Genomic DNA, 14,660 nt, shown 5'->3' with positions numbered 1-14,660 from the left:
GTGTTATTAACAACAACACATTTGTTTTCAAATAATGTAAGTATTTGTTTTAACACATACTCAGTTATTTCAATTAAACTATATTATATATGAAATAATTACTCATTATGTTTACATTTTATGAAGCAAAAACCTTCTCATTCACAGCCACCAAAAGAACGTAAAATATTTGTTAAAAACACATATGCTTACTTTAACTTAGATGACGTTTATAATGGGAGATGAATTTATAACGGGAAGGAATGATATTCGTGTGAGAAATCTTTGTATTTTGAATTCGACAGCTTAGATCATTATTGTATGTAGATAAATGAAGAATGTAGGTGGATCACAATACGCTCGACAAACCCTGTCGCCGCTTATCAAAGTCAAAGTTATGTCAAAAACCTTTTATTTCAACTCAATTTGTGTTTTACATCAATACACGAGCAAAAAAGTACGTAAATGTATAGGCGAGGCGGGCAATAATATATAAAAATGATGAATAACATTACATATGATATGGTTCTTATTACATATTCTTTCTTGATTATACAATATAGATGACATATTTTAAGTGCCAACACCATATAGAAGGTAGAACGGATAATCATTTTCAATAGGAGAAATACAGTACATAGATGTATAAAAGAGGCGGGTAAAAATGCAATTCAAAGATAAGATAAATGGCATCAACATATATAGAACCAAACATCATTTGAAATTCGACTAACATGGAGGTCGTTTGTATACACACACATTTTAATTTTGCTAAGGAATCTTCGGAGAGTCATTACTACAGTTTTCTTCAACTATCATTTAGTTGAGTGAAGCCTTTTATTCTTAACCGGTTTAGACATAAAATGATACAATCAATCAATCAGCTCTAAAAATATCAATCAGCGTGGTGTTAGAGGTTGGGATGGACGTAAAGAGGATCAATTAATATAACGGGATCTTATCGGGTGTGTCGAGTTTTCATTTGCTTGGATTTTGTGAGATTATAGGAATTTCTCTCTGCCATAATGTCGGCCTGTTTTGTGCAATAAGTGAAAGCATTTCTTTGGCACTAAAACCGATATATTATCTAAATTCATAATTTCCTCCTCGTCATGCATTTCCATTTTATTATATTGTTTGTCTTAATTACTAGAAATAAATGGGATATAACACATACTCAATTGTTATTCACGTAACTCATCAAAGGTTTCAAATCCGATTTGAATCAACATTGAAACATATACTACACTTTAAATGAATTAAAAATACACAAAAACATTATTCACCGCAAAAAGTAACATAATGAATGGTTTAAGAACAAATCTTGACGAAGACAACAAAAAGGGAGAAATATTTGAGAACATGTCAAATTGCCTTTTTTAAATATTGTAAAACTTGAACGAAATTGTCTTTCAAGACAAGAAATACTGAACTATATTTACAAAAATACAAAATGACACAGCAAAAAGTAACAGTTGATTATTGAAACTAAAGTAAAACAATCGTTTAAGCTACAACTAATAAATCAAATTGAAAGAGTGTTTTTTTAATATACATTCACACAAAGTATATAAATCTTTGTATAATTCAAATACCAAGTCACGTCACCGTTGAATAAATAAACACCATGTTAGAATAATACTAAATTAACGGAAAGCTGTCACACAATGAAAATGGAAAGTATTCATCAGTGGTTACAAATCGTGTATTACTGTTTATATAATGTTTTTGTATATATTGGTTTGTTTATTTTGAATACAACTTATTTGTAACATAATAACGACACACAATACTACAAACTCAATTCTTGTGATTGTGATCTCTTCTGCTTATCGGTAGATTAATATTTTGGAATTGCTATTTTTAAATTTAACACTTGTACAAGTATACGCAGGATATAATATACACCAAAAGTACTGTGTATTAATATACCAACGTGAAGGTGGAATGAACCCATTATTAAAGTCTTAAATATCTAAAGTTCCTTTTAATTTTACACTTTTGAACAACCATATTTGTGTGGTTGTTTTTAATTTGTTATTCGGATGCTGCCGGGATTGTCCGACGAGTTTTCGCAACTGCTCCCTAGCGGTGGATTTGCGGGACCGCACCCTGGCTGTTGATGAGCGGGACCGCTCCCTGGCTGTGGATTTGCGGGATCGCTCCCTGCATGTGGGTTGTTCATGTTTCGCCATGTCCCTCTACCGTAGCTAAAATAATATATTATTTATCAAACATGTGCATCGCATTGTTATGAATAAAATAAGTTGTCAAGAGGTTGACATTTCAAGCAAAAACCAACATAGAAAATACTTAATTTAAACAACATCTATTTAAGGTCAAAAGTAAAACAAGTTTATATTATTTTCAGTAATGTGTTCGTCATTTGTCTGAATGCCATGGATGCCCATACAAATGACAGTAACTATCAGAGAATTGCAAAATATTGGGTCTCTTTGTTAACCGATTTTTTTACAGCGGTTAAACTTTGTTTTAGAATATCTTTTGTTTAACATTGAACTATTGCTAATTAATGCCTCGGATATTAGTTGATAATATTGTTTTAAGTATAATATTATCTTAAATAGAGACAAAAGCATTTAATCAATATAGTATTTTTTATAAAGTTAATAGAACACTAGTACTTGATGATGGGAACGTTTGCTGAAGCAATCCCAATGATGTTATATTAATAAAATTAATATAATGATGTTCTTGTATATGACAATTAATTGTGCCCTGGTCCTTCGGCTTAAGGATATGGTTCGTGTTGTTTTACACGGCGGGCAAAACTGACTGATGTAATTGAAAACACGACAAAACCTGACACAGCTCGGCCCTTCAATGTCCTCCGGTTTGTGCGTTTCTATTACTGTTTCATTTCGCCAATGTACGTCAACACGATTGTTTTCTCTACAATGTACGTCAACACGATTGTTTTCCGCTCGGGCGTTATTGCATTGCTAGGTCTTAACGTCAATACTAGCCTGCTTTGACGGGTGACTACTATCTGCCTCTTGACTTTTGCAAATAACCTTTGGCAGTGACCCGCCAGGAAACTGCGATCCCGGTTGTATTTGATGCGCATACAGCTTTTATAACAGATGTCGCGAACAATGGTTCTTATTTAATAGTTTAACTGGAAAAGGTTTACTGTGCACTGTTATTTATTTCTTTGAACATAATTCAGCATACCTTTATCCTGTTAATTCATATCTTTGACGTTTCATGGTTAAACTTTACGATTGCCGATTAATTTTGGAATAATGAGATATGCACATATGTTTTATATACTACATCTTTCTCATACAACCAATTAGTAAACAATTAGTATAAAAATATTGAAAAAAGTAGTAGTTAAATGTGCCACAATTTGCAATTAAAACTTAAAAGTTGAGCAGAGTTTCAAAACACAAAACATCAACACAGGTAAGTATAATTTGCAGATTGTGTTATTTAATAAAACATATAATAATTGGTAAGCATTCATTACTTCACATAATAATGCGGCTTATATTACCTTAAGCTATAATCCGAAAGTAAGTACACACGAACCGGGTCACCATTGAACGCAACCAACATTAAAGGTTGGGTAATAAAAGTCATGGCGTTGTTAACACGTCTCAATCGTGTGAAACGAATATAACATATCCAGACAATCTTGTACAAACCGTAAGTACAAAATTGACGCCAAGAAGATTATTATCGGTAGGCCAGCAATGTACAGAACTGAGAAACCTTCGGCCCCATCGACTGTATTCGCTTGGGCTTTGTTACAACCTGAAGTGTAATAACGACCTGAATTGTAATAAACTTTATAACATTATTACAATTGCGTTACAACCTGAATTGTAATAACGCCAAAAAGTGTAATAAACTTATTTCTTGGTTTGAAATTGCATCAGATCGCATTTTCAAACATAGATTATTGCAAAATATAATGCATACATGTATATAAAATTTATATTAATAGGACAATAAGACTTATGAATGACAAAAAGATGTTTTCATACAACCTCGATTGTAATGAAGTTATTACATTATGACATTGCGTGTTGCCATGAATTGTAATAACGCCCGAAAGTGTAATAAACTTATTTCTTGGTTTAAAATTGCATCTGATCGCATTTTCAAACACGGATTATTGCCAAATAAATTGTATACATGTATATAAAAGTATATCTTAATAAGGTTATAGGACCTATCAATGACAAAAAAATGTGTTCTCATACAAACTCAATTGTAATAAAGTTATAACATTATTACAATCGCGTGTCGCCCTGAATTATAATAACGCCTTTAAGTGTTATAAACTTATTTTTTGTTTTAAAATTGATCTTATCGCATTTTCAAACACATATTATTGCAAAATATAGTGTATACATGTATATACAAATGTATCTTTATAAGGTAATACGACCTATGAATGACAAAAAGGTGTTCTCATACAAACTCAATTGTAATAAAGTTATTGCATTATTACAATTGCGTGTCGACCTGAATTGTAATATCGCCCGAAAGTGTAAAAAGTAAATGCAGCAAGCGAGTTGTGTTGTGGTTCTGATTATAAGGCACAGTTTCCCCCGGTCCGGTTACAATTTTTCTCTTTTGTGCCACCTGTTATGCACTAATTGTTGTTGGAAAGTCACCCATTTATTAAAATGATGGATTATTCTACCCTATTGATATATTTGTTTCCTCCAAATGTATCTTTTTTATTTTAACATGTTTGGCGCATTTAAGTGCTTTAGCGCCCTAAAATGTAATTAACTATTTTATTTGTTGAAAAGTGCTATAATAACCTGGGGAAAGTTTCAATAAACATCGTAGTACACATTTACGATACGATACATTTTTCGAAGACACATAATTACTAAAGTCCATATTATATGATTATAAATTTTTAGTACTTAATTAATTACATTGGCATCTCAAGAGCCGTATATATTTGACGAGCATGGCGAGCTAGTTCTTCTACTTATTAAGATTACAAAGTAATCGCGTCAGTTAAAATTGTCGCTTGAACGTTTATGAAACGGCCACAGCTGTACTGTAATAATCTGTATTATACAACTGCAATCGTTTGTAACTCTTACCCTGATGTGTAATAATATTCTTTCTTAGTATAGACTGTATGTCTTGATGCTCTAAACTTATTATATTTTAGACTAAACAAAAAGGAATATAAATATTGAAATGCGACCAATGAACGATAAAAACATGACATGATACTCGACAGATTTTAATATAAAGAAACTACAGATGCTCCAGCAGTATTGCTTGCACTGCATGATACAAACAACATACACCGTACATTATACATTATAATAAAAAGAGTTGGGATGACCGGCTTTGAACGGTCAATAAACACGCTTAAACAATCTTTAAATCTATAATACACTTAACAGTTTGATTGAATCGTTCCAACAAACAATATAAAGCAGTATAGCTCCATTTGCTCTAGCAATATTCCAATTTTACAGAGATACATGATCCTTTATTTATTGCTAGTGACCAGTTGTTAAGCACGGCATAGCAGCTTACAATCCTAATAGAACAAAGCTTGTAACGGCCAATGGTAAGTACTTTGGGTGACCAATATGTAATAATGTCAAGAACAGTGGCGTATCTAAAACATTTACTCTGTTCATCATACTATGGAACAGGAAATATGGAATACATAAAGTAGCGAAATGTGAAATGTTTGGTGCTAGCCATGTATCCTTTATGCAGAAACCCAATATCTGCCTAATGGTTACATGTATCTCTCCTAACCATGTATAGGCCCCAAACAAAGAGGAGGGGGTTTTTTTTGCGGGGATGGGTGGTGGTTGGTTGTGCGCACTTAGGAACATGTGATTAGATGAACTTTTCAAAGAAATACTTGCTACTATTGAAATACAAATTTAATAAATAATGTCGGATTTTCATCGCTTTGGAATTATTCATATCATGTTTATTGCAGTTATGAGTCATTCTACACAGGACAGAAAGCGTATGAAAAACAGAAAGCATTGATTATTCGAAATAGTACAACATAAATAAAACACTGTTTTTTTATCTTGAAATTGTGATTCTTCAATTATTTTCAAATCTTATTATACATGCAGGATCCAAGTAAACTTGAATATAAGCAAACAATCTTATAAAAACTCTGAACACAATTAATTGAATTTGCCAAAGTGATCGTGTGTACATAAAGCCAAATTTAAACCTACATACTGAAACGGGCATACTTTTTAAATGTTTTTTTAAGTATTCAGAAAATGATGACTTAAAACATATACATGTAGCACGAAAATATTCTGCAAAATATGAAATTTATAATTAAAAAAAAGTTGTCCCCTTAGCATTTTTGAGGGCGCTGGAAAATTGTAGTTGTAAAATCTTTATAAATATTTCGCATATCGTCCATGAACATTCCCTATGCGCATGTTCGCTAACGATAATGGACTATAACGGTACTTCAGTGTAGAGGATATTCATTAAACCAAGCAAATTCTTATGGCGTGAATTCGAGCCCCTTTGGGAACTTCTTGGAAATAATATGTGTTGGCATTTAATTTCTTTCTTAAACGATTTCATCAATATATTTTATTAACTATTATTATATGCATTGGAAGAATTTAAAAAAATGGACTTTATGTAATTTTGAATATCTTTTTTGGGGGAGGGGGAGTGGGGCTGGAGGTGGGCGTGGAATTCCGCCGATGTGCCCTGTACAAACGAAACATTCAGTAATGTCCACCAATAAGAGAGCTGGTATAAAACATCCCTTTGTTTTGGATGCATTAGCACAATTTTACCACCGATACTTCCTCTGTCTTCTTTTCGTGTAAAAAGAAACTGTGAAACGATGCACATACTTAAATATTCACTTCACTGCCAGGTTACGTCACGTCACAAATACCAGTTGTCTCCAATGGCATACAACCAATGCCAGGCGGTATACCACCTCGGCCCAGAAAATCTAAGGAGTGATCTTACGTCACGCATGACGTCACTTCTTCGCCCGAATTTGCGACTTAATCGCGCTACACTGACAGGTCGTGGAACAGTGGGCATAAGTGAAGGACTAAGAAACATGCGTCGATAGCCAATGGGGCAAACTACCTCGGAAAAATATAGCGAAACACGTTGCAATGTGTAGCGCATATAAGGATAAAGAGGAAATGAAACCATAACAATTTCTCCTAATATCTCATTCGGAAGGTAAGGTCTGTCAAAGAAAAGATCCACACTTTCCTCGTCTATGTGATTGATTTCTCTTTGTTTTGATTCTATCCCATTTTCAAGTGTATTAATTGTGTCGCTCACGGTTACAGTCGGTTCAGGTATCCGACTGATGTAATGTGCGTATTCATCTTCGTTTTGTCTTGATTGGTCTTCTGTCTCGATTTCGTGCATACAAATGACTGTTCGATCTCGATCCTGTTTCATTTTGAAACGTTCGTAGCAATCTCTGCTTGTACGATTCTTCCAGATCTAGGGGAACATAGTGTTCGCCAATGTTTTCAGAAAAGTAACCGAATGTATAACAGGCGACATCTTCTGCATATTCTCCATCCTTAGACACCAGTCTTGTGTGATCAATGTCTTTCGAATTTAGTATGAGGAACTGGCAGTTAAATTATCTTGAAAGGGCAACAAGATGAGGTGGTCTCCGTAAATGGTTGGTTGTCTGATACTTTCCAAGTACTGATACATATATCCTTGGACAAAGTCTTTGCAGTAATATCTGTTCTTTTCAAGATGTGTAACGGCCTTTTCGCGTAGGCTAGCGGCGTTTTAGTACAAACCAACTCTTGTCAGTTGATTGCTTATGGTATTTAATTGGCAGTCTCCTTCACCTTCAGGGTTATAAATAATTCTTGACCTGTAGTCGTTCCATTATTGCATCTGTTCATGTCCATCTGTACTGAAATGGTATTCTAATTGATCGTCTTCTGTTTCATTGCTCGAATTGCTTCGACTATTATTGTATTCATTGCAAACGTTGTCGCTATGAAGAACAATATAGTACTTTCGTTTGTGTTGGCGTTTTTGTTCCATCAATTGAAACTCTCTTATCGACCATTTTCTACGTCTGTGTTCTTCTTTGATCGTTCTACTGGTGATGTTTTCAATGCTTAGCCATCTTCTGTGAGTGACGTTTTCATTGTCACGATATTTGACAAGGTACGTGTCAAACGCTTTGTTCCTTTTCAAAACTACACCACGAACAATATACTCCTTATATGGAACCCTTTTGAAACCAAAGGGATATTTTGATAGGACTGTGTCTCCTTTTTTATATATAGAGCTTGCTTTACTTTTCCAGTATCTAGCCATAACTCGCCTATCACATCTAGCAGATGCATTGGATGCCTTTTTCGTGATTCGTTGACATCAATGTTTCTGCCAAAATAAATGTTGAATGGCGTTTGATAATCTAAAACTTCCTTGTGTTGTCTATTTATAACGGCGGCTACGTCTTCAAGACTTTCCACCCAATTATAGCCAGTTCTGGCCCTTTTCATCATATCATATCTGATCTTTGACCGTGGGATTCTGTTTTGTCGCTCTACTTTCCCCTGGCTCTGACGATGGTAAGGACGGCTCTTAATGACTTTCACTTTATTTCTTCCCAAAAACCAGCTTGACATTTCCAAAAATTCATGTACATTGTCACTTTGGAGAATATGCGGGTACTCATTCTCTGAAAATACAGACTTTAATGCTCTTGCAAAGGGCTCGGGGGATTTGCTTTTAAAGGGGCGTAGAAAAACAAACCTTGAAAATACATCAACAATTATAAGAATGTATTTATACGTTGTGCCAGAAACTGAGATTTCTTTCATTTTGACCAAGTCTATCTGAACTCTTTCAAATACGTTGTTGGCATGAATCGGCTTAATTGGTGGTTTGTTTGAAAATGTAGCATTGATTTCGCCATGCTTGTGATGCTTTGTCAAAACACGTCGCACGTTGGTCCAACTTACTGATGTATATTAACTTTTCAAAGAATATGCAACATCTATTGCGCCAGCACCCTTCGTTTCTTTAAATTTCCGTTTGACTATGTTTAAATAAATAAGTGATAAGGATAACTTCAAGAAATGAAATGAGGCCTGTTCCTATCGTATTATATATATATCGTTTGAATAGTCAGTCAATACTAATCAGCCTTTGTAATGTTATCTACATTTTATATACGACACACAAACACTAAAATTGTTCATGAGTAATGGACTAAATTTGGCAATTATCAGTAATATGTATATTCATACGACACATAACCACTAATTGTATGTCTGACTTACGTCAAGCATATTGATTCTGTGTCGAAAATTTAAACGAATTACGCTTTGAAGTATCGCCATTTTTTTCTGTCATTCCATCTTAAAGGGGCCTTTTCACAGATTTTGGCATGTTTTGAAGTTTGTCATAAAATGCTTTATATTGATAAATGTAAACATTGGATCGAAAAAGCTCCAGTAAAAATCAAGAATAAAATTAAAAATTAAAAAAAGTAGCTCGAAGCAGGGCTAGAACAAGTGACCCCCGGAATCCTGGAGTAAAAGCCAATTAGACCGCTCGGCCATCATGCCAATTATATATATTCTATACTTTATATAAGCAATCTTCGTAGTTTAACGAAATTAAACGACAACAACAGAACTCTCCAAATTATTCAATCGTTTCGCGTTGCAACGCTTTATAATTTTCAGGTTTTTAAATCGTCAAAAGATGCATATAATGGCTATATTAGACCATGGTAAATGTTCAGTATCACTGTTTCCTCACAAATATCATAACTTTAACGAAAATTTGCGAATCTGAAACAACTTTTTTCAATTTTGTCAATTTACCAAAACGTGAAAAGATCTCTTAAAGTGTTTATCAGAGTATGTTCGTTGTTTCACGAAAGGCGAGCTCATTTTTCTTAGTCATTATATAATCTGAGTGCCGAATGTCGAGAAGGGCCATTGATATTCGATATAGTACAAGTTGAGTGTTGATAGGAGATAAGAGATCTACGATGTCGACTATGAATATCGATGGCAGAGCTCGCACATCGATATTCAGATTGTATAATGACTTTAAAAAACGATAAGCAAAGCCATTTTTCTAATTCATTATATATTATATCTGAATGTCGATGGGCGAGCAGGGTCATCGATATTCATAGTAAAAGATGAATGTCGATAGGCAATCGCCGATCTCGACGTTCGCTTCTTTAAAAGACACGAATGTCGTAGAGCGAGCTCGCCTTTCGTTTTTCAAAGCCATTGTTTAATCTGCTTGTCGATGAGCGAGCTTGGCCATCGATATTTATAATACAATTAAGTTTAATGTCGATGGGCGATCGCCGATTTCAATGTTCGCTTCTTTAAAAGACAAATATTATACATGGTAAAGACATACATTGTTAAGAAAATATATTTTATATTAATATTGTATATTGTCGCTTACAAAGTATAAAATAGTTTATAAGAAAAAGGAGGCATTCTCGGTTCGGGCGTCGGAACCGTACCAGAATAAGGTTCGCACTGTGCCACCGATTTTGCCAATAAAGTACAAGAAATCGGACAGAACAAGGACGATTATACCTGAAATTACACTATCATGAATGTTTATTAATGAGTCAAACTTCATATAGTAAATAATTAAGTTTAATGTCGATGGGCGATCGCGGATTTCAATGTTCGCTTCTTTAAAAGACAAATATTATATATGGTAAAGACATACATTATTAATAAAATATATTTTATATTAATATTGTATATTGTCGATTACAAAGTATAAAATAGTTTATAAGAAAAAGGAGGCATTTTCGGTTTGGGCGTCGGAACCGTACCCGAATAAGGCTCGTACTGTGCCACCAATTTTGCCAATAAAGTACAAGAAATCGGACAGAACAAGGACGATTATATCTGAAATCACACTATCATAAATGTTTATTAATGAGTCAAACTTCATATAGTAAATAATTTCAATTAACAATGATTATCAAATAAGATCGACAACAGATTTAAATTCCACAATACTTGAGAGCTATATGCGAGTTTAAACCATGTAACATGTTTATACAATTTCAGGGCGTTATTATATTTTTTACAAACATTTCGTAAGAATTTTAGTTTTAAAAATCGATGATTTACAATTCCAAACCAAAAAAAAGTTGATTTCTTTTCATGACGTTATCACACTTCAGGGCGAGAATGGAATTCGAATATTGCCATTAAGTGCATGTATTACAATTCAGATGTATAAAAAATGTATCACATAATCCTAGTTTTTCTGTTATCCATCTTATTACCTTTTTTAAATATACATTTTAAATTATATACATTTGTAAACCAACAAACGAGTTTATTTCAGTTAATTTCATTTCAGGGCGTTATTACACTTTAGGGGGGGGGGGGAGGGTGCAAGTGAATGTAATAATTAAATAAGTCTATACTTACCAGGTTGCTAAACAGCATGTGTATTTATCCTTCATCGGTCACATTACCTCATTTATATACATGTTTAAATTGTAGATCGCAAAGGTATTTGTTTAGAATTCGATGATGTACAATTTTAAACTGAGAGATATGCTAATAAACTTTCAGGGGGCCGTTTCATACAAGATAAAACGACTTAATTTACGACTTAAATTTAAGGACCTAAAAAAATACAATCTGTTGATAAATAGCTCTGCAAGATATAAACCATGGAAAAGACAATGATGAAATAAATTATTTGGCTTAAAATAAGTAATAATATGCATCTGTCTAAAAAAATAACGTTTCTTTAAAATTCGTTTCGTATTTTAAATTTGTCGTACGAAATTTTGATGAAACGGTCCCTAGGGCACTTAAAGGACGACACGCGATCGTAATTATGAAGAAAAAACTATAACATTGCAGATCGCAAGAATTTGTGAAAAAATCGATAAGATGTGATTGAAAGCCACACAACGTATTGGCATAGTTAATTTAAGTATAAATAAGAAACCTACTTTATATATGCCAATTAGAATATATCTGCTTGTTACAAGGTAGAAATCCGTCTTTGTTTGCGCTTTGAAACGTTAAAATAATCTCGTTTGTCGAAATGGACGAATACGTCTAGAAATCTTACTTTCGGTTTTGACATTAAACAAAATAATAAATTACTAGCTAACAAGGCTATATATTTCATTATATATATGCCAATTATAATATTTCTGGTGGTTACAAGGTAGAAATCCGTCTTTTTGCGCTTTCAAACTTAAAAATAATCGCGTTCGTCAAAATGAACGTATACGTATATAGATTTAATGACTATTTTGCACACTTTTGAATTGCATCTATATGTACAGGTTAACATGTATTTCATTTCAAGGTCAGAGGCTTTAAACTAAGAAATAGGTTGATTACACTTTCGGGCGGTATAACAATTCAGGGCGACATGCGATAGTATGAAGTAGTGAAGTGTATTACAATTCAGGTAAAATCACGGCATGTCGGATATATATATATAAATATATTTCACGATTTACTTTTGTCATACTTATAGGAAAAGTGACTTGACATTCGACTTCTAGTCAAACCTAAAGGTCTTGCAGAATTATATAAAAGCTATTTATAGGTATAGCACATTTTGTCACATACTCTAAAATACTTTCTGAGAAATCGAAAAATCAAGTTTTATGTCACTTTCTCATCATTTTATTGTTTGTGAACAGACAGATGAACAGAGGAATACACTGACCTATGCAAAACACAAAGCTGAATGTATGTACCAAGTTGTATTATGTCATCATATGTTTTTATTTTTTATTTTTGCAATGAAAATTGGGTAGAGCTTTGCCCATTATAGGCAAAACCAATTCTCTATGTTTCTAACTTGTCGTTATTAAACTTATTCTATCCTTTTATTTGTTTGCTAATTGTAAATGGTGGACATAAAATCAATTTCAATAATGTTAACTGGTAGTTAAACAACTGTTCATTTAAACGGTTAGTTTAACCAAATACAGAATATTTAATTAGCGCCTCGTTTAATGATGCGTGATTATTGATTATTTGTGGACGCATTACTTAAAGCCACACAACTTATTTGGCATAGTAAATTTAAGCATAAATAACAAACATATTTTATATATGCCACTTAAAATACATCTGGTGGTTACAAGATAGAAATGCTACTTTCGGTTTTAAATTTAAAAAAAAATTGCTAACTAGGCTATAGATTTATTATTATCTATGCATATACGAATATATCTGGTGGTTTCAAGGTAGAAATCCGTCTTTTTTACCTTAAAACTTAAAAATAATCGCGTTTGACGAAATGGACGTATACGTATAGAAATCCTACTTTCGATTTTGAAATTTAAAAAAGATAACTTGCTAACTAGGCTATAGATTAAATGACAATTTTGCACACTTTCAAATTGCATCTAAATGTATTGATTAACATGTATTTCATTTCAAGGCGTGTGGCTTTAAGGACAGTACGCCCTAAGAAAATCAATCTAACGGAAAGGTGATATGTTTCAATCTTTAGATTTTGTTGCAAAATACCATTAAGTGATTTGTGTTAACTGTTCGTATGCGTTATATCTCGAAATTGGTACACATGTACATTATCTTAAGGCGTTACGCTTTTTAAAAAATGAAATCATGAAACCAATATTAAGTTACATGCATATGATCTACATTATTAATTTAAACAACATGTCAACATGTAAAACCTTAAAGTATAACGGTGATAACAATCATCCCACATTTTCACAATGTTCCTCATTTGAATTACAAACATCTCGCCGAATGACGGTTTAATTAAATGCTTAAACAGCTCATACCATTAACAATTTATAACATAATCTAGTTTTAAAAAGTTCTATAGCTTATTTCAAGAACTGAATTCAATTATGTTTATTTGTTGACATAATGTTTGAAACGCAGACCAGATTTCAGTAAAATGTAAAACAAAACAACCGAATCACTTACTTAAACACAGAGCATCGCGAGCAAGTATAACCACGGCAATTATGCAAATATAAATCCCAACCATTTCGGCCGATGTTCATCCAGTGAAATATTTGTTTATTAATGATTCATCTATAACAGCGCACAGACATGCGCGGTTCATGGTTACTATTTAAGGCACATGTCTATGGAATCCCATACATGTAATGAATTAAGGCTATTAGAAAACTTAAGCTACTGACTTTAACTTTTATAATTGTGACTTTGACTTGAGACTTTGACTTGTGGCTTTGTGAATAATACGTTTGTGATAAAACAACAAATGCGTTATTTGTTCTTTAAATGCTGAGAGAATTTATGATGGACCAAAGCACTTGGTTGGCAAACCTATTAATAACAAAATATGTTTGAAAGCAACCAACAACGTGATTTGTTTTAAATTGCGTAATAATGTTCTTCTGTCGTTCACACCAAATATATATCAATAATATATTTGTCCTATGTGTTAATGAATCCCAGATTTGCTCATGTAAAACATGTGGTAAGGCAATTCCACTAAAAGGTTTTGTAAATGCACTTTGTTAAAAGATGATTGTTTATGGTTTCGCCATCGAAATCTCTGTTATTACAGTAAGTTATGATAGACTTGGCACACAATGATTGAAGAAATAAACCAAATTATCTTACACTTTTCAATGTTTTGTTCTCAACTTAAAACACGCATTAGATAATATCATAACT

At 32.9% G+C, this 14,660-nt stretch overlaps 1 long non-coding RNA gene across 1 annotated transcript; it reads right to left on the bottom strand.

The window, feature by feature from the left end:
- Positions 1 to 374: 374 nt before the first annotated feature.
- Positions 375 to 14,084, bottom strand: LOC127843739 (uncharacterized). Its single transcript, XR_008032314.1, has 3 exons — positions 13,941 to 14,084; positions 3,651 to 3,759; positions 375 to 2,189 (listed from the first exon to the last, which is right to left on the bottom strand). It is a non-coding gene; the product is annotated as an uncharacterized LOC127843739 (long non-coding RNA).
- Between the last annotated feature and the right edge of the window lie 576 nt (positions 14,085 to 14,660).

This window comes from Dreissena polymorpha, chromosome 9, assembly GCF_020536995.1.
Source record: "Dreissena polymorpha isolate Duluth1 chromosome 9, UMN_Dpol_1.0, whole genome shotgun sequence".
In the NCBI taxonomy this organism is placed as follows: domain Eukaryota; kingdom Metazoa; phylum Mollusca; class Bivalvia; order Myida; family Dreissenidae; genus Dreissena; species Dreissena polymorpha.
Note: the sequence above shows the minus strand (reverse complement) of the source record. Positions and strands in the feature narration are given on the sequence as shown.